The 20,790-nt window shown below is 39.5% G+C and overlaps 1 long non-coding RNA gene across 1 annotated transcript; it reads left to right on the forward strand.

The window, feature by feature from the left end:
• The first annotated feature begins 356 nt into the window (after window positions 1-356).
• Window positions 357-4,590, forward strand: LOC144371611 (uncharacterized). The gene is made up of 2 exons (XR_013431577.1): window positions 357-2,033; window positions 2,339-4,590. It is a non-coding gene; the product is annotated as an uncharacterized LOC144371611 (long non-coding RNA).
• The last annotated feature ends 16,200 nt before the right edge of the window (window positions 4,591-20,790 follow it).

Consider the following 20,790-nt stretch of genomic DNA (forward strand, 5'->3'; position numbering starts at 1 on the left):
GTAGACCTAAGCACCCATGAACAACTTCTCAAAGGAAATTGAAAGGATTGAGGTAATATGTGTAAGTTGCATAATATGATATCTGTTATATAGGAAGGACCCCCAAGATGGTAGTATGTTTCTGAATATACATACATATATATATAATGATCACTTTAAATGGATCTACTTTGCCTGCGTTAAATAGCTCTTTACTAACTAGAATGTTTTCTTCTCTATTCTCTCTTCTATGATATTGTTACATATAGAATATTTTGATTTATTTTCAAATATTTTAGTTCAAAAGTTTAAAACTTTTGTCTTATAAAATATTCTAAAAGTGTTAATGTAGCATGTGAACATTTTCTAACATATTTCATTTTGCTTCAATGCCTATAAAATGTGAGTTGCCACTTGTCTACAACTTGGTTGTTGAACTCTATTAAATATGAATATCCTTGTGACCCACTTTCACTTCATTTCTATGTTCTTTTCCCTGCATTTTGTTGCTCAAATGTCTGAACTTTAAAGTGCAATGAAGCTTGCATTAATGTAAATCTTGGAAATGATAGTTGCATTTGAATTCCTTCATAAAGGCAGCTTGGATCTGAGACCTCCACTCTGCAGTATTTCAGCCCATTCTGTCAAATCTGGGCTAAATTCTCAGACATCTTCACAACAGTCACCAAAATGATCCCCCATTTCTCTGAACTAAGTTTTTCTACTAAGTCCAGATTTTTAAATTCAACCCATAAAGGCAGTTTCTAGCTGGCAGCGCCTTCTCTAAACTTGGTTCCTGTGGTCATGCTCAACAGTGGAATAATGTCACTGAGTGGCAGGAAATAAATTGGAAAAATAAAAATGAAATTAAAAAATGGAAAAATAAAATAAAACAGGGACTGTTCCAATTTACCTTTGTCTAGCCAGTAGTCAAATGTCAGATAGACATGAATTATTACAACACAGTCTGCATTTGACAACCCATCTCTCTGCTTTTGTGTTCAGTCAAATATATTGTTTGGTCAGTGTTATGGTTTGGATAAGAGCCCCCACCTCCAAAGCTCCTGTGTTAATGCAGAATGTTCAGAGATGAAATGATTAGATCATAAGAACTATAACCTTATCAGTGGATTAATTAATTTGATGGATTAATAATTTGAAAGGACCACTGTATGAGTATTAACCATAGGCAGGTGGGGCATGGTAGAGAAGGTGGGTCATCAGGGGTGTGCCCTTTAGAGTTATATCTTGTCATCCTGGCTCCTTCACTGTGTCTGCTTCCTGCTTACCATGAAGTGAGCAGCTTTCCTCTACCATGACCTCTGCCATGATGCAAGGCCTGTCCTGGGGCCCAGAGCAGTGGAGTTGACTGACCATGGACGGAGACCTTTGAAACCGTGAGCCAAAATAAATTTTGCCTCCAGTAAATTGTTGTTTTCAGGTGTTTTGGTGACATTGAGGAAAAGTTGACTAACAAAGTCAGCTACCCTTGACTTTACTCTGCCTCATGATTTTCTCAGTTTATACCTGCCCATGTGCTTGAAGGGACATTGGGAAGATATGTTTAAAATAATTAAGTGGTTCCTATTGTTTTTATGATAAAGTTGAAAACTCATGCCACAGTAATCAAGGCATTTTCTATTTGACTCTTCTTACCTTTCTATCAGCTTAAATTTGCCCTACTCCTGACCTTATCTGCTACACTTCAGTTGTATTTAATTTCATTACCTATACCCACCATCCACCATCCACAGCTCATCACCAATAATCAACAACAACCAACCACACTTGCTAGCCCTGCTTAATCAAGTCTGTCTATTTTTCTCTATCACCAGTCCTATTCCAACAGCCCTGGCCACCACCACAATCTCTGCCCACCAGTAAGTCTAACAGCAGCCTTCACTCACACTTCCACAACTCCTTGGCTTAGTCCTGTTGATGTTGATTTTATCTCATTGAATATCTCATGTATCAGTTTCCTTTTCTCTAATTCTCCTATCTTGCTCTAGAACAGCCCATTATCATCTCTTCCTGACCAGGTGTCCTGCCTTCAGGTGAGTCTCCTTCCAATTCATCCAAAACTTGTTGCTAAAGTGGTCTTTCTAAAATCTATTCATGAGCCTATACATTGACTTTTAAGAGTTCTGGTAGTCATTAATGCTTTCTATTAACTCTATCTGGTTGTCCACTGTTCTAGATGCATGGTAGGATAACATTTTCTCAATCCCTGAAGTTAGGTGTGGTCATGTGACTTACTATGGCAAATAAGATGTGGACAGAAGTGATGCAAAATATTTTGGGGCAGAAGTTTTAAGGGCCAGTGTATGATTTGCTCCATTCTCTGTCTCTCTGGCTCCAGATGGTGACTTCTTTGTAGACCTGGATCCACGGGTGAGAGCCCCTCAGACTACTCACAATGGAAATGTAGCATGACCAAGAAATCAATCTTCTTGTTTTAAGTCACTTATTTTGAAGATTTTATTGTAGCAAAATCTGGCACACTTTGAGTAATACAAAGATGAAGGTGAAACTTGAACTCCTTATCAAAATATTGATAACCTTTTATAATCTGACCCATGCATTCCAACTTTATTTTAAACCATTCCTCTTCCCACATCTTACACTGTAGGCCAAATGCTATTCCTGGTATATATTCTTGTACTTTCTTGCTTGTTATGCGCCCCTCCACCTCTGCTTCCAACTCAGCCTGCCCCCAAACTATCCTAATACTCTCTTCCTCCTTAAAGTTCCACAGCATTTTTTTCTGGGTCACTTTCCTATTTACATAAGAGTTTCTTACATATGTATCTAATATACTCTGTTTGCCTGGAATCTCTTTTAAATCAAGGTTTGTGTCTATATTATCTTTGTGAGTAACTAAAAAATTCTAACAATGCCCTTCATGTTTGTCCCCAAATGTTTGTCAAGTGAATTTACTCTATTCCCGAAATGTACTATACTTATAACATACAACTTAATTTTTAATGTTTTCTTTTAAAATATACTTGATGGTAGAGTATATTTTGACATATTATACATACATGGAGTATAACTTAATTTTTAAATTTTTGTGGTAAGGTTGATTTTGTGTCACTGAGTGGATTAGGGAGATGGTAGAGAATAGCTCCAAGAAAGTGTGGGGTAACTGACTAGGGGTATGGAATGGAGAAGGAAATAAGGGAGTAAAAGGTGAAATTAATACACTGTTACCTGGCATTTGTTTGAAACTTAACACTATGCTAGGCACTGCAAAGAATTTATAGAAAGAAGACATTATTGACCTAAGTGGACTTACTTTCAGGTTCATATACAAAGTGTCATGTGTATAAAGCCATGTAAAACACATGGAGATTGTAGTACAGACTTGAGTTACTAGAATCCTGTTCCACATAGTAACTTTTCAACTATTTCTGAAATATGCTATTGTATCTCTAAGGGAAAAAAATTCAGACAATGTTAGTAGCAGTTTATCTCAAAAGTTCTCCATGCATTTCAATTTTGTAGAGCCCATTCACAAAGTGCCAATTGTTGCAGAACCAAACCATGAGCAATGGTAGGCTGGTTGTGAACTGGAAAACACTGGCTGAATTGAAACTTGTTCCTATCAGGTTTTCTATGGTTAATTTTGTTTTGTCTGACTGGGTAGCATTTTAAATCCCAAAACTCTTTGAAGCAATTTGACATGACTTGAATATATTTGTGTGTGGCATAATGGTCAGTGGTGTGCCAGTAAATGTTTAGCAATCAACACATGGGCCTGTGGGACCTTGATTTGTAGCATTTGTCAATTTCCAAGTGTATAGACTTCCACCATAGCCAAATCTAAAATGCCAATTGAATATTGCTGAATGTGGAGTTAGGAAGAGATATGTGCCATGAGCTCTTAAGAGCCCCTGCAAGCAGGCTCTAATGTGCTACTTGGTGTGAGAAGTGGAAAGGAAGGAGGCAGAATGAGGGATGAGGGAGGGCAAGAATAAAAAAGAAAAAAGAACTGCTTTGAAAGCTCTAAAGGACACAACATCTTTGTATGTGGTGCTGAGGATTGAACCCGGCCCACACGCATGCTAGGCGAGCGCGCTACTGCTTGAGCCATATCCCCAGCCCAAAAACTCTAAAGGAAGAAGCAAGATTGGAGGTTTGGAGAATTTTAAAATACCCAATTAACCTCCTGAAAAACTGAAAGTTATTATTGTTAAGCATTACTATTAAGAGTTTTGAACCTGGAGGGGAGGTGCATGCCTGTCATCCCAGCTACTGAGGCAGGAGGCTGAGGCAGGAGGGTTGCAAGTTTGAGACCAGCCTGGTTAGCTTAGAAAAAAAGGAGAAGAAGAACATGAAAACAATCCCCGAAATAGTGCTGGACTTTTGACTGAGTTTTTTTTTTTTCCATAGTGACAAATAACTTCAATTTTCACTTTAGGGGATTTCTAAACACCAGATTTGCATTTTTAAACAGTTACTTACTTTATGGTGATACAAATCAGAACAGTGGATACCTCCTGGGGATACAAGGGAAGCTTTCTCAGGTGCTGAAAACTTTCTGTCTGTTGATCTGGATGGTGATTACTTGTATATTCATTTATATCTCTGTAATAAATAAATGAAAAAATTGCTCATTTTGGACTTCTTTCCCTCTGCCTCTGAAATATTTCTTCCAGGTGTATATTAGATTAAAAATAATGGGAAGGAGGTGGGAGGCAGGGAAGAAATACAAATTATCTTATTAGGTGATGTATGTACGAAGAACTATACTATATATAGAATGTGTTTTTGCATGGTTTACATTTCACACAGTGCATTATTCATTACACACACGGTGGTATTAGCTAGGAAATTGGGATCAGGTAAATAACACCAGGAAGTAATGAGTGTTGGCATTACATGTAGTAATCTGTTTTCCTGGAACAAACTGCAAATGTATTCTGTTTGGAATTAATACAGTATTTTAAATTTTATCCATAAAAATGACTTATGAGATTGAATCCATTAGTTTAATGGAATATCAAAATCATTATTCCAAACTTATTTATATTGCAATCAGTAGAATGGGATGTCTCTTCTGAATAAGAAAATGAATGTGAATGCCAAAGATTTTCTCTTATTTAATTTTAATAATTGTAAATCATCATATGTGATATGTATTTTTCATATTTATGCCTATAAAGTAAATCCCTCAAGACAAAACAGAAGAGGGAAAAGCCATACTAACACTTTCAATCTGTCTCTCAGATAGTTTTGGGTTTTGTATTTCCACAAATGAAGTGATCAGCATTAAGGCATAATCCCTAATGAGGGTGGGGTTGGACACAGGGGTTGAGAACAAGGGAAAGCCTGTGTTTTGGCACTCATTGCTTGAGCCATTTCAGAGGGGCTTTGATTTTCATTAAAATATTGGTCAAGTTTAGAGCTTCCAATCAAGGTCTTAGAAGATCCTGGAATGTTAGTTTCTTCAGAAGGAATGTTCCAAAAGGTTAAATGGAATAGTGTTGGCTCTGTTGCCTCTGGAAATTAGCCCATCAGCAGACTTGAAATGTTAGTGTTAGGCGTACATCACCTTGGTTTGTAGTATTGCATCTGCAGGATGGCCCAATTAAAGTATACTGCTACTTACAAGTTGTGGTCAGCAAGTGTCTTAACATCTTCATGCCTCAGTTTCTTTATTTGCAAGAATATCTACATCATAGGCTTGTTGTGATGATTAAGTATGTCATTTTCATCTCACATCAAGGCATGTTGATTTATCATATAATTAAAAATATTTCTTATAGGACATTAAGAGAAGCAGGGCTCTGAAACCTGGAAAATTTAGATGAAGGTAAATTAAGTAATAGACATTCTTTTGTTTTTCTCAAGACTTTTTTGGGTAAATTATTTATTTATTCTAATTTGTTACACATATTAGAATGCAATTCATTTCACATTACACATATAGTGCAAAATTTTTCAAGTCACTGGTTGTATATAAAATATTTTTACACCATTTGTGTCTTCATACATGTATTAGGATAATGATGTCTAATTCATTCCACCATCATTCCTACCCCCATGTCCCCTCCCTCCCCTCCCTCCCCTCCCTCCCCTTTGCCATATCTAAAGTTCCTCCATTCTTCCCATGCCAGCTCCCATCAGCTTTATGATCCAGCATCCTCATATCAAAGAAAATATTTGGCCTTTGTTTTTTGGGGATTGGCTGACTTCACTTAGCATTGTATTCTCCAGATCCATCCATTTACCTGCAAATGCCATGATTTTATTATCTTTTAATGCTGAGTAATGTTCCATTGTATATATATACCACAGTTTCCCTATCCATTCATCTACTGAAGGGCATCTAGTTTAGCTCCACAGTTTAGCTATTGTGAATTGTGCTGCTATAAACATTGATGTGGCTGTGTCCCTATAGTATGCTGTTTTTTAAGTCCTTTGGATATAAACAGAGAATCAATGAATGGGATGGATTCAAACTAAAAGGCTTCTTCTTAGCAAAAGAAACAATCAGTGAGGTGAATAGAGAGCCTACAAAATGAGAGCAAAGCACATCAGATAGAGCACTAATGTCTAGGATATAGAAAGCACTCAAAAACCTTAACACCAAAAAAAAAAACCCAACCCCCCCCCCCAAAAAAAACCAATCAATAAATGGGCCAAGGAATTGAACAGATATTTCTCAGAAGAAGATATATAATCAATCAACAAATATATGAAAGAATGTTCAACATCTTCTCAGGATATATTAATGTACTTTCCTCTTTTGCTTTTTCAGATACATGACTTTCTGTCTAGTTGATTCAAAGCACCTGTCTGCTCAGGGACAGTGAGAGGAGGGTAGAATAAGGACTTGTATAGTAAGAATCAAAAGAGAAAAAAAGCAGTATTCCATTTTTGGTTTTCAAAATAGAATTTTCAGATTCAAAGCAAGAAAACAGGACTAAAATCCAAACTTTCTTGAGAGGGAAAGGGGTTTTCTAAATTCCTTTATCCTCTTTTTTATCTTATAAAGAAGTCCTGGGCTATGCTAATCATGAAGTTTAACTTAAGGGCCCTTTTGGTCAGGCAAGAATAAGTAAAGGGATTATAAAGTCTACTTCTGATACTTCTGGTCTGAAGGAAGAAGAGTAGAGAGGCCAAGGTAGAGACAAAATGTGGTCAGGGATTGAACAATCTCCCATTGTTGGGCCAAAGTTCTAGAGTTAAGAAACCTCTGCCCTTTTCCTAGTTTATGGCTCTGGAAGGAGGTAACTATACGTGATACAAAATAAATTTGGTGGTCAAGAAAGGTTTTGCAGAGAGAAGACCAGAATTTAGGGCTTCAGAGCTGCCCTTGGTTTATTTGCAGTATGAAGTCAAAGACTCTGCCATCCTCCCATACTTTCAAGTTAGCAGAGACTATGGCTGTTGAAGTTACAAGAGTGAGTCACTATGGCAGGGACACAGTAACCTGTACCTGGGGTAAGACCAGAAGAGGGTTACAGGCAGTCTTCCAGGAAGGGAGTTCCATACCACATTTAAGAGTTCAGTGAGACTGAGTCAGCTGGAAAATGGGTCAGGTCATGAGCACACTGAAGGCACAATGGTCCACAATTGATTCCAGTTGTAAGCTCCTGTCTCATATGCCAGCAGAATGCCCAGAAGTGGGAGCATTGTACCTTAGGGACCATGAATCTCAGAAGCAACATGGACCAGTCTCTGCACAGCAGAGAGCAGTGAGAAACCAAAGGACACATTGAGATCTTAATGAACTGTCAACCCTCTGCTATTATAAGGTCACTTACTGGCACATACTATCCCCAATGTCTGGAGCAGGGGCCAGAATTCCTAAAGATGAATAATTTTACTTTAAAGGGGACTGAAAGTAAAGTGACCACAACACTCAGAGTGACCAAGAGATCTTTATTGCAGCAGTGCAAAAGAGGAGAAAAAGACAGAGAGTGAGCCCAGGGGAAGGTTTTTATAGCCCTTCTGCTGTGCTGCCTAAATCTCTGGGTTTGCAAACTGCCTTGTTGGCACAAAGCGGGTTAAGTGTTCAGCCTTGAGCAGGGGGTTGAGCATTTGGACTTGACACAAACAATTGATAAAGAACCAGACAGAGGAGGTTTGAGTGGCTGGGTCATCCTGCAGCTAACATTTGTTTAGCATGTCCTGCAGAAAATTTAGTTCAGCCTGTCCTGCACCTAACAGGGACTATTAAAGAAAAGATGAACTGTGTGGGAAAAAGATACTGAGATTTATAGAAGAATAACACCCATAACAGAGAAGGAAGGCAAGATTGGGTGGGAGGATGGGGCGGACCATGCGATTTGATGCAAACCTGAGAAACTTCTGCCAGTTTGATGGGGGAATTCTGGAGAAGATTTCCATTGGGTAGAAATAGCTGCACCTTTGTATGACTATTTTTTTTTCAGTCATTGGCCAGGGGCTGCTCGTAGAAAGCATGACCTTGGTTGAAGAGCTGATGCCAAAATTGAAGGTGCTAACAACTGGTGGCTGTCAAATAATTACTCTTTGCATCTGGGAAATAAGTCCTTCTGGAATGCAGATCTGAGTTACACATCTGTAGGTCTACCATAGTCCCCTCCCCCCATGTTAATCTGTCCCTTTTCTGTGTACATGTTCAGAAAGAAAGTCATATGAGGGCTCTTAGCCATTTTATTTATTTATTTATTTATTTATTTATTTATTTATTTATTTATTTATTACTGGAGATTGAATCCATGGGCACTCTATCACTATCATTTATTTTATATTTTGAGACAAAGTCTTGCTAAGTAGCTTAGGTTCTTGCTAGGTTGCTGAGGCTGGCCTCAAACTTGTAATCCTCCTGCTTCAGCCTCCTGAGTCACTGGGATCACAGGCATGTGCCACCATGCTGGATCTTGCCTTTTCAGAAAAGGGGAGTGGCTAGGAATGGTGGCCCATGCCTGTAATCCCTGTGGCTTTGGAGGCTGAGGCAGGAGTATTGCAAGTACAAAGCCAGCCTCAGCAATTTAACAAGACCTTAAGCAATTTACACCCTGTATCTAAATAAAAAATAAAAAGGGTTGGGGATGTGTCTCAGTGGTTAAGAGCCCCTGGGTTAAATCCTTGGTACCAAAAAGAGAAAAAAAAAAGAAAAAGAAAAAAAGAAAGAAAGAAGGAAAAGGTAGGGGGATACTAAGATGAAGTACCAGCCCACCAAACCCACCTTGTCTGGTGGTAGGCTACAACTGGTATTGCTTCCCTCTACTCCTATCCATTCTAAATTGTCATCACCCTTATCTATAATCTTGGCAGGTTTTGGTGACTTATTTTGTTTTGACCCAAACTCATTCCTGAAAGATCAAACTCTTTTGTAGCCATACACTTTTCAGACTGGTGTTGATGCACATGTTCATTCACAGTCTCAATGGGTTAGAGAAGTACTGGGGGATGGCCCAGCTGGGTCATCTGAGTTCCATACATATTCCTATCTGCTCTCATTTGAAATATTATTTCTCTTTCCTCTTGTGAAGTAGGGTCAATTATGCCTTGTAGGATGGTGAGTCCTCTTCTTAGTTATGGACACAAGGATCCCAAAGTGCCCAATGGTCAATGCACAAAAGGACCCAAAAGTGTCCAACTGGCAGTAATAGTTTGGTGTTCAAGGGGGTTCTTGTGTCCTCTGATGAGAGCATACTACTTTGGGGGATCAGAATTGCTAACTCTATAAAGCTTAGCATTTCAGGGGTTGGGAACACAAAAGCCTTCACTGGATCACTGGGAGTGGTGGTTAGTGAGACCATTTGTGCTTCTACTCCTTTGAACAATGTATTTTCCTTTAGAGGACACAGCACCACACAGAGATTTCTGATTTAACTAATTATTTCTGAGCATTGCCTCTGAGATGGTGCCTCTGTGAGGCCAGTTACTTCTGGATAGTATGATAGATGATGTGTGATATGAGCCATGTATGCTATGGTTTTAGGCCTATTCCCACACCTCCTTTTCTGTAATATGGGTCCCCTTGCTGATACCATACTGTGTAGAATTCCAGAATTGTGGATCAAGCATTCCATAAGCCCCCAGATAATGGTTTGGATGAGGTTCTACAAGTAGGAAAGGGAAACCAAAACATAGTATAGGTGCTATCCCTATGAGGATGACCTGCTGGTTCTTTCAGGATAGATGTGGCCCATTGTAGTAAACTTGTTATCAGGTCTATTGAGTGGCTGATTGTTCTCCTTGTGGAATGGTGCTATATTAGGCCTCAGCATTGGTTTCTGTTACTGGCAATTTAGATGTTTAGAAGCAGCAGTGGCTAGACTACTCTAAATGAAGGAGAGAGCACATACCCTGAGCCCATGCCTTGCTTCAGTCCCTGCTACCATGCTACGTATTTTGTGAATTCATTTTCTAGATGATGAAGAAAGCTAGTAGCATCAATAAGCTAACCATTAGTCTACTTAATGTTTAGTATCTCTTTCATAGTAGATCCTCTTTGATGAACAATAATATTTGGTGCAAAGATCTTCACAATTCATGCCTATGCCCATATCAATCTATATGCTTATATACCAGAACCTGTTTTCTCTATTTTTCCAATCTTTCTCCTTCCAGGTCTCTGACTTGGCCATTTACCATGGTCTATAGTCTATATATTCTAATCTTGGGCTGTATCTCCACACATACAGAGTAGATGGCCTCAGCACTTCCTGTATTTCTGATCATTTTTCTCTCCTTTGTCTCAAATGTTATCCCAGAGTGACACTGTAATGCAGTCACTTTCATTTTTTAGCTTACAACCATATACCAAACTAACCCATGCACAAACCTGACTCAGGCATTTCCTTTCTCCTTCAGCTGATCACATGGGGCCCCTCCAGTACGGTGATCAATGTGAGATGAAAGAGAGGCACTGTGCAACTATAGTGGGTGACATGGAAATCACAGTTACCTTCTAATGGGATTTGCCTGTCTCTGCTGGTTCAACTTATGTGAGGTCCCAGATGTACCATTTCCATATTTATCATAATTTTTGCTAGGCTTAGTCAATGTTAAGACTTGATGGGTCTAGCAGGATCCAGTTTATGGTGGGCATTTCTAGATGTAGGGTCCTGTTCCATAGTCAATCATTCTATCTGTATCAGGGCCTAATATCTTGTCAAGGGCTTTTTTTATTTTTAGAAGGCATACATATTCTTTGGTATGTTCTTTCTCTAGAACTCCAAGGGCGTCATTATGATTCCACCACATCTCTCCCATAGACTCCACATTGTTTCTCTAATGATATAAAGTCTTCCAGTTATATGGACCAAGTAACTGGGCTTTTGCACCTGGCTTAGATATGCTGCAAAGCCTTTTCCTGCTCTGGGTTCCACTCAAAACTGGTAGGTAACCTCTAGTTTCAACAACTATAAGGGCCAGAGAACTATTTCTATGTGTAGAATGTTTTGCTTCTCTAACCTAAGGAGACCTATCAGGCATTGCATTTACTGCTCTGTAGTAGATTTTACAAAATTCAGCAGTTTTGTCTTTTTATTGGGTGAGGATATCCCTGTATGCCCCTGAGAATTGACTCTAATACCTATACTGAAGTATCAGGTTCCTGAATCATTAAAGGTTTGATTTCCCACCTGTTGGGGCAGGCCCCCAAATGGCTCTAGTTAGGCTCCCTTGCCAAGCCTTTTGTCAGGACATGTTATATTTTTAATATGTAGCCAGGGCTGGGAACTATGTTATGGTTAATCAACGCCAGAAACACTGATTCAATGTATAGGCTCAAGGTGGTAAACATTAATTTGTGAGCATGCCCCTCTCCCCTCATCTAACTTGTTGCAGTATGCCTTCTTTTCTGTGATATATAAAAAAAGGGCCTATGAAAATGGTTGGGGGTAGGGGGCTGGCTAATGGCTTTGGCCACTTCTGAATAAAGGATGACCAATATTCCCATCAGGCCTTGCAATCTTCTTCTACCTGCCAAACCCCAAATCTGTTTCCTGGGTCAGAGCCCCTGCATGACACCACTCTGTGGAGCAGTGTCTTACCAAGGCCTCAAGCATGCTGGTCTTTTCTTGTTCGTTCTGCTGGATCAGCATGGTGATGTAAAAAACCAAAATGGTACTCTAAAAGATGTCCAGATGGACCATATCTTATTATAACAGAGGGTATGAGAATTAACCTAGCCCTGAGGCAAAACTGTAAATGAATGTGTTGCCTCTTTCATATGAATGCTCACTGTTTTGGATCTTTCCTGATTGGGATAGGAAAGTACTTACTAAATCAATACCTGCATATCATGTACCTGAAACCAGGTATTCCTTGTTGAATTTGAAGTGGTCCATAGTCATTTTCCAGGATCCATCTAGGCAGATCCATTTTTTAATGTCACAGAATTTTAATCTTTGTAAATGGCAGTAACTTCCACCGTCATTCTTGGGATGTGATATTGTTTTTGATTTATCATTTTGTTTAGTTACTTTGGGGTGGGGTTGTTTCACAAACTTCTCCTACTTTTCCTCTATTATGACCAAGGATCTTGTATAAAGATTACTTTCACTGCTCAGCATGTCTCTCTCAACTATACACTCAGAGACGAGGAAAGTGACCATCAGGTTAGTCAGCAGACCCAATAGATCTATTACAAATAAGGCATTAGGCAGGACTCCATATAACACTTAACATCTGTTGACTTTACTCTAACAGATAGACATGATGATGCTTTATGTCTGTAAGTAACAATGTCAACTCAGATCCTGGCCCCAATAGTCCTTGCAATAGCTGGATATGCTTCTTTTCCTAGTGTACGGTAAATATACACTATGTGCAAATAATGTAAAGTAACTGCTATAGTTTGGATTTGAAGTGTTCCCCAAAGGCCCTTGTATTAAAGGCTTAGTTGCCACACTGTGGAGCTATTGAAAGGTGGTGGAACATTTAGGAGTTGAAGCCTACTGGGTTGAAGTTAGGTCATAGGGTGTGCCTATGAAGAGGATGTTGGAACCCCCATCTCTTTTCTCTCTCTGCTCCCTGACCACCATGAGGTGAGCAGCTTTGCTCTATTGTGCACTTCCTACCATAATGTTCCACCTCCACACAGGTCCCAAAGCAACAGAGCTAACTAGCCAACCATGGACTGAAACCTCTGAAATGGTGAGCCAAAATAAACCTTTCCTCCTGCAAATTGTTTACTTTGAGTATTGTGTCAGAGTAATGGAACTCCTGATTAACACAGTAACTCCACCCAAGTAGATGACTTTTGATAAGGACCAGAGGAAAGACTGGTATTACGGGATTCTTCTCCTAGGAGGCATCTCTTTCATCAATGGGTTCTAAGGCTTAAAATTAGCTCAGGACTAGGAATTATGATATATTTTTTGTAGTGCTGAGGATTGAACCCAGGGCCTCATGTAAGCTAGGCAAACACTCTACCCCTGAGCTATACTCAAATTCCTGAAATCATGAATTTATAAATTGGAAGACTGACTTCTAGTTTCTGATAATTATGCATATTAAGCAATACCCGTTTTGGCTGCCCATCTCTTTTGCCTCTAGGGATGCTTGTTCTATTAATCATCCCTTTAATTCTCTACAGATCAGGCCCACTTGGTTGCCACTCTAATCACATCTACTTTTACAATAATTACAAGCCCTTGGCTTTTAGTGGTGAAAAGCTTATCACCTGGTTTGTGTTTCTGGGGTTGGGGAGGGTTGGAGTACTATTATGAGGTGTCTCTCAGAAGCTCATGTGTGAGACAAAGGTTAGAGGTTAAATAATTGGGTTATGAGAGCTTTACCCTAATTAGTGCATTTCTAATAACAAACCAAGGGAACAGCTTTCCTATCATCTGCCTTGGCCTTCAGAGGAGAACCACTACTGTATTTCTCGATAATTCTGATGTCAACTTTACCTGTCTTCTTGATGGTCTAGGTGAAAGATGTGTCCCCTGTGTCCTCCTATGCAGCATAGTATCTTCTGGTTTCAACAATATATCCAATCCAGCATGCCTGTTTCCTTTGGCCTTATAATTCCTTCCTCTACTATATGCCAGAGCAATTCAGGAATTTCAACATCACTTAGTATGGGTCACTGATTTTTCCAGGCTTTTCAAGCCACCTGAGCAGTGAGTTACATTACTTTCTGAGGTCCCTGTTATGGTCAGTTCTTTATCCCAAGAGAGTGTCCCCAAATCAACAATCCCTTTCTAGCCCAATCTTATAATGAAGCTCTCCTTGATATTTACCTTCAGAATCTCATCTCCTGAGTCCTGTCAGCACATACTAGTTAGGTCTTATTTTCTTTGGGGCACAATACTTGTTTTTAGAAGGGCTGTGCTACAGATAGGCCTGGTGCTTTACAGAAGAAAGAACTTTATATTGTCTTATATGGAGGAAGTACTGGCAGTTATTGGGGGAAGAGAGGGCTGCTTTTAGAGGCTCAGAAGTTTTGGAGAAGACTAAGGAGTCAAAATCTTTGGGAGCATTTGTTTAATTCACATACATGTCTCTATCCCATGTGTCAGGATCCCAAGTTTTTTCTACTAGAACCTCAACTTTGGTGTAACTTACTTGCCTCACTTGAATATTGAAGTTTAGTCACTGTAATGATCAAATCCTGGATTTAATCTTCAGCTTTTCATGTTCACCCATTGCTGTAAATGAGGGCTTCTTTGTAAGCTATAAAAGGGACTTCTGTGTTCTCACATTTAGTTTTTTTTTTTTTTCTTGGTACGGGGTATTGAACTCAGGGGTGCTTAGCCACATCTCCAGCCCTATTTTGTATTTTACTTAGAGACAGGATCTCACTGAGTTTTTTAGTGCCTTGTTTTTTGCTGAGGCTGGCTTTGAACTTGTGATCCTCCTGCCTCAGCCTCCCAAGTCCTGAGATTCCAGGCATGTGGCACTGCACTGGGCTCACATTTACTTTTTAAGTGTTATTTGCCTTCAACTTTAAATTATCTGTTTGTATGGCATTAATGTAACTTAGTAAAAAAGCATAAAATTCCATTTTCTCCTGTATACATTTAAAATGTTTGAGTCATTCCACCAGCTAATGTATCCTCCCCACTGGTACATTTTTCTGAAACATGGCAGGGGGAAGCTTTAACCATTGGGCTGCCACCTTGTTCCAGGGATTGTCTATATATAACCTTCCACCAGGACTAAGGTCCTTATTACTAGCTGGGTGCTGGTGAATCCAGTCACCAAAAGCCATATGATGGCTACTTCCTTGGACTACTTTTGGTACCAAATGTCACAGGTTGGACTCTCAGAGAAGCAGAGGCTGAGAAGGATTTAGGAGTGCAAAAAAAGTTTATTAGGATCAGTACACGAGGAGAGGCAGGGAAGGACAAACAGAATTGAGCAAGGGGGTCCATGAGATTGTGATGCAGACCTGACAAAGTCTCTGCCAGCCCAAGGGGCCTCTCCAGAGCAGAGATTGCTCATTAAAGAAGTCCCATATTGAGTAGAAATGGCTAGGAACTTGTACTATTGCTTTGCTTGGTCATTGGCTGGAGTTTCCCCCAGAGCATGCAACCTTGATTATAGCCATTTTATTGAATGAGCTGCCTCAAGAATGTGATCTGGGTTCAAAAACTGAGGCAGATTTTGAAGATGCTAACAGTTGGTGCCTGTAAGCTAATTACATTTCTTGCAGCTAGATGGCAAGCCCTTTCTGGAAGGTGGGTACAAAGAGTATATGACTATGTCTTCCATATGACCTGAGCCTAATGCAGTATATATATGAGCTAAATTTTTATAGATTAAAATTTGTATTTCCCAACTACTATATAGAGGATGAACCTCACAAAGGAGATTAGATTTGCACATCTGAGTGTCTTGTGAATCAATTCATGACCTAGATTCAGTGAAGTAGCTTGGGGAATTGGCCAAGGAGGGCACCCACAGAGTGGTAATGGTGACTAATGTAAGAGATATGCCACACCCAGGGGAAGATGAGTGCTAGGTTGCCTGGCTGGTGTGAGGTTGGGCTTCTTTTGGGATAAGAGAGATACTGAGAAATGGAAGGTTGTGGAAAATTGCCTTTGCTGATAGGTTGATTACATGGGGGGAGGTGAACCTCTTTACATAGAAAGATCATGAGTTTTTTTTTAAATTTTCATTTTACATAGTATAAGGTGGCTCCTCTTCTCTATCTTCAACATTATTTCCTAAGTTAAGCCTCTGTTCCCCCCCCACTTCTATATATCATTCATTTGCTCTTGAAGCATTAACAACCCCATTCCAATTGTGGAAACAACTAGGAGACTGTCCATGGTCTCAGCCCATGATCTGGTAGGGAAGACAATATGCCTTTAGAGTACTATTATGGTTTATATATGAAGTGTCCCCCAGAAGCTCACGTGTGAGACAAAGGTTAGAGGTTAAATAATTGGGTTATGAGAGCTTTACCCTAATTAGTGCATTAATCCCTGGTAGGAATTTACTGAGTGATAACTGTAGGCAGATAGAGTGTGGCTGGAGGAGGTAGGTACCTGGAGGCATGGCTTTGAGGTATGTATTTTGTTCCTGGTGAGGTGGGGGGAGTTCTCTCTCTCTCTCTCTCTCTCTCTCTCTCTCTCTCTCTCTCTCTCTCTCTCTCTCTCTCTCTCTCTCAAACAAGTTCTATGAAAAATGTAAGCACTACTGAAATGGGAGCAAAACCATAGAGTCCCTAGCACCATCCTTGGCAGAAAAGACAAGGAAGACTTCCCAGAAGAAATGATTTCAATTTTGTCTTAAAGCCAGAATATGAGTTAGTCAGGCATAAAAGTGGGGGAAGGGGATAACAGGTAAATGGAGAAACATGTGCAAAAACATGGAAACAAGAACAGGCATGGCACAGTTTGGGCTGCCAAAACAAAATTCCAAAGATTTGGTAGTTTAAATAATAGAAATATATTTCCTTTTCTTTTAAAAAATATCTTTATTTTATTTATTTATTGTTTTATGTGGTGCTGAGGTTTGAACGCAGGGCCTTGAGTGTGCTAGGTGAACAGTCTACTGCTGAGACACTATCCCAGCCCTGAAATGTATTTTCTCACAGTACTGAAAGTCAGAGAGTGGGGACTGAAACTCAGAGAGTGGGGTACTAGCATGGTCAGGTTCCAGTGAGGGCTATCTTCCTGGCTTGCAGATAGTCACCTTGTCACTGTGTGCTCACATGGCCTTTCTTATGTACATGCATGTGCACAGAGAGAAGTTTTTATCCTTCTCCTCCTCTTATAAGGTCACCAATCCTGTCAAATTAGAACCTCACCCTTATGACCTCATTTAACCTTAATTATCTCCTAAAGGTCCTATTTCCAAATCAAGTTTCAATGGGGGTTAGGGATCAACATATGAATTTCAGAGGGGACACAATTCAGTCTGCAGCAAAGGGTAAGGAAAAAAAATCTCAAGAACGGACTGTGTAGTGCTGGGGCCATGGCTCAATGGTAGAGCATTCACCTAGCACTTGCAAGGCCCTGGGTTTGATCCTTAGCACCACATAAAAATAAACAAAATAAAATAAAGGCATTGTGTTTAACTACAACTGAGAAATATATTTTTTTAAAAAAGAATGGGCTGTGTAGACTATTCTGAACCCTTACACAAGTATACATGTTTGAGTACATATAAACTGAATGCACAACCTCCTCACCTATTTTTTTCTTATTCTGTTATTCTACTCTTATATCTAATATCTCTCTTGGAGGAGCTGATCTACCTCCTTTTATTATTATGTTTTTTTAATTTTTAAATTTTTTTAAAAAAAATTTAAAATTTTTATTTTTTATTATCATGTTTTGAGAAGTGATTGGGGCCCTTGGTTAGCTTTCCTGGGGCTTGATAACCCCTTGATGATAACTCTGCTTTACTTTCTTTCACATGAGTGCAAACCATATTACATTTCCAAGATCTAAAAGATGCAAGGACAATATGTTATCTTTTCACTACATTTTCTAGCTATCCAACTTGATGTTAAACTGATGCAGCTTTTAAAAAAATGTTATTGTACTGTGGGGTCTACTTTGAGTGCAAGCATGTTTTTCCTCAGATTATCACATTTGCCTTTTAAAGTGTGTTAGATTTATTATATTTTATTTTAGTCCCCATAGATGTGGTTTGAAGTCAAGATGGGCACTTGTAGCAGGACCTCTGGTTGCAATGAGGTGAGGGAAAGAACAGAAATAAATTCTGTGTTAGGAATGTAAGCAAGTTTGGTGTGCTTGTTGGTTAATTCAGGTAAGGAGGGTCTAACAGACATTTTTTTTTCCTTCTGGTACTAAGAATTGAACTCAGATCCTCACACATCCTAGGCAAGCACTCTGCCACTGAGCTACATCCCCAGCTCAGGTATTTGGATATGCTTGTTTGGAGCTCAGGAGAGAAATTTGAGATAGAAAAAGAGGCTGTGAGACAACATAATATAGGTGGAAATGGAAACCACTGGATACCATGGTATAGTGTCTAGGAAAAGTGTAGAGACTGGAGAGAAAGGAAGAACATGGTAGAATTTGGTAGAATTTGGGAGAACATTGATACTAAGAGATAGAAGAGGATTCCAGGAAGCATATTAGCAGCAGCAGGGTAGGAGGAAAACCAGAAAAGAGTACTGTCACATACATCAAAGGAATAGATATTTCTAAGATGGGAAAAGTTAATAGCTCCCAATTCTGGAAAGAAGTCAAATAAGATGATGACTATCAATGTAGGGCAAAGTAAGAATTGGGAAACTTTTTATGTAAAAGGCAGCTAAGTAAATATTTTAGACTTTGTGGGTAATACTGTTGTAACTAGCCAACTTTGCCATTGTATGGCGAAAGCAGGCACAAATAATACATAAATAAATAGGTGTAGGTGTGTTTCGATAAAACTCTATTCACAGAAACAGGTGGTGGGTTGGATTTAGCCCAAGGGCTGAAGTTTGCCAGCTCTTATGATAAAGTACAAATTATAGTTTGTTGATGACTTTGGCAAAGGAAGTTCCTGCAGAGTGATGGTGGCAGAAGTCATACAGCAATAATTGAGGAAATGGAGTTGAAGGGTGCATCAAGCTTTTCTGAAGCTATACTATAAATAAGGGAAATGTGAGCCCTAGAGCATTTCATCAGGTTCAGAGAGGGTTTGTGGTCTCTCGGGGAAGCTTTTGCACTCTTGTGGTGGAACACTGCAATGTTGTTTAGGATTATTTTGAAAGTTGTTTCCCCATCTGCCTATATTTAAGCTTTTTGTGAGCTGCCGCCAGAGCTTAATTGACTTGTTCAGGCTTAATGAATATTTATTAGGAAAATTGTAAATCAACTGTTTTGCTATAGGATTGAAGTTCAATGAAGCCACTGTGGGGTAATTTTGCCAAAGCTGTTGACATGGGGAGAGGATTATTTCTTAGGCTGTCATTGCAGGTTCTTTTACAGTTTTATAGCTAGGGCGTCATGAGTCAACAAATAAGCCAATGCCTCCTGCTCCAAGGGTGGGCAGGCTGGTAGGAAAGTAGTCATTGGGAGGTTCTCAGCAGAGGCTTACAGGGGCCTGGTATGATTCCTCCCTTGCAAAGGCTCATAGCTTTTAAGGAACAAAGAGATACTTATTTACATTCCACTCAATTGTGTTAGGAAGAACAAGTGGAAGTGAAGGGGCAAATGGAAAGTCTCCCTTTTGGGTTCTTTATGGTGTTTTCTCTGAGCAGAGAATTGGACACAAATTCTTTCTAGTTATCATGTACAGTATCACCAAGACTGCAATGAGGGCAGGTACCAAGTTTGCTACTTCCTCATCTGGTAAGCAGAGGAAGAGAGTACATGACTTCTCCCCACCATATTGTCCAGGCGATGTTTCCTTACAATGACAATGACTGTCAAAAAGCCATTTAAATGGGGCTTGTGAACCCTCACTGTTTAGGATGCTGAGGACATAGCATTAGGTTTGGGATACTGACAAATACCCCCCAAATGCCCCCTTTTATCTTCTCATGACAACAATGCTCTCCCAAGGGCCTTTTAAGAAGTGCTAAGTGCCCTCTGTTTTCACTGAGGATAAATGATTCATCCATGATTCCCAGTCTTACATGTGTGAGATGTGTCCTCACGCTTTATTCCTTCACTTTTAATTCTGGGGGCAGCTTTCCTTACTTCTTAGTGTCATCTAAAACTCTCACCCAAGAATGTACTCTTCCTTTAGTTCAGTGACAGGGGTAAAACTGCAAGCTCTTCTAGTACCCTTTAAATCAAGAGAGATTTCCTGATGGAGTGTTGTGTTCTCCCACAATTGCATGCAGGTATATTGTTGATGAATTTCATGTCTGCCAAGTGATCTGATGATAAATTGGTACCCAGAAGTCTGGTCCAGCAGGGTAAATAGAAAAGGACAGGGATATAGCCAGAGTAGTTGAAAACTGGCTCCAATTTTGAAAGTAACTCTTTCCCTAATAATAGGTTTTGGTGGTATTTGTACTTATAACTGGACTCTGATTCTTGTGAAATAAAATATTAGTGTCTTTTGCTTGATTGAATCTGAATATGGTTTTGCTTCTTGTTTCTCAGTTTGTTCTTCTTTATGTTCATCTCCTCAAGTCACTGTCAACTCTTTCCCCCATTCAACAGCAGGGAAGCAATTTGAAGCACTATTTCTCCCATGATCTTACCAAGATTTCCTTTAAATGCATTTGCCTTTTCTGTTTGAAGATTGTTCTATTGACAGAGTGTGATTAGATGTGAGTCTTAACAGGGCAGGAAAATCAAAGCAGAGATCAAGAGTCATTCTCCTTTTGTGCACAGAGGGAGAGAGTCATTTGAAGCTCAAGGGATTTTCGCAAATCTAGTTGGCAAGTCCGTTCCTATATGTGAGCAAAATACATAGCTACCTAGAATCCAATTT

The sequence above is a fragment of the Ictidomys tridecemlineatus genome, chromosome X (genome assembly GCF_052094955.1).
Source record: "Ictidomys tridecemlineatus isolate mIctTri1 chromosome X, mIctTri1.hap1, whole genome shotgun sequence".
Taxonomy (NCBI): Eukaryota; Metazoa; Chordata; class Mammalia; order Rodentia; family Sciuridae; genus Ictidomys; species Ictidomys tridecemlineatus.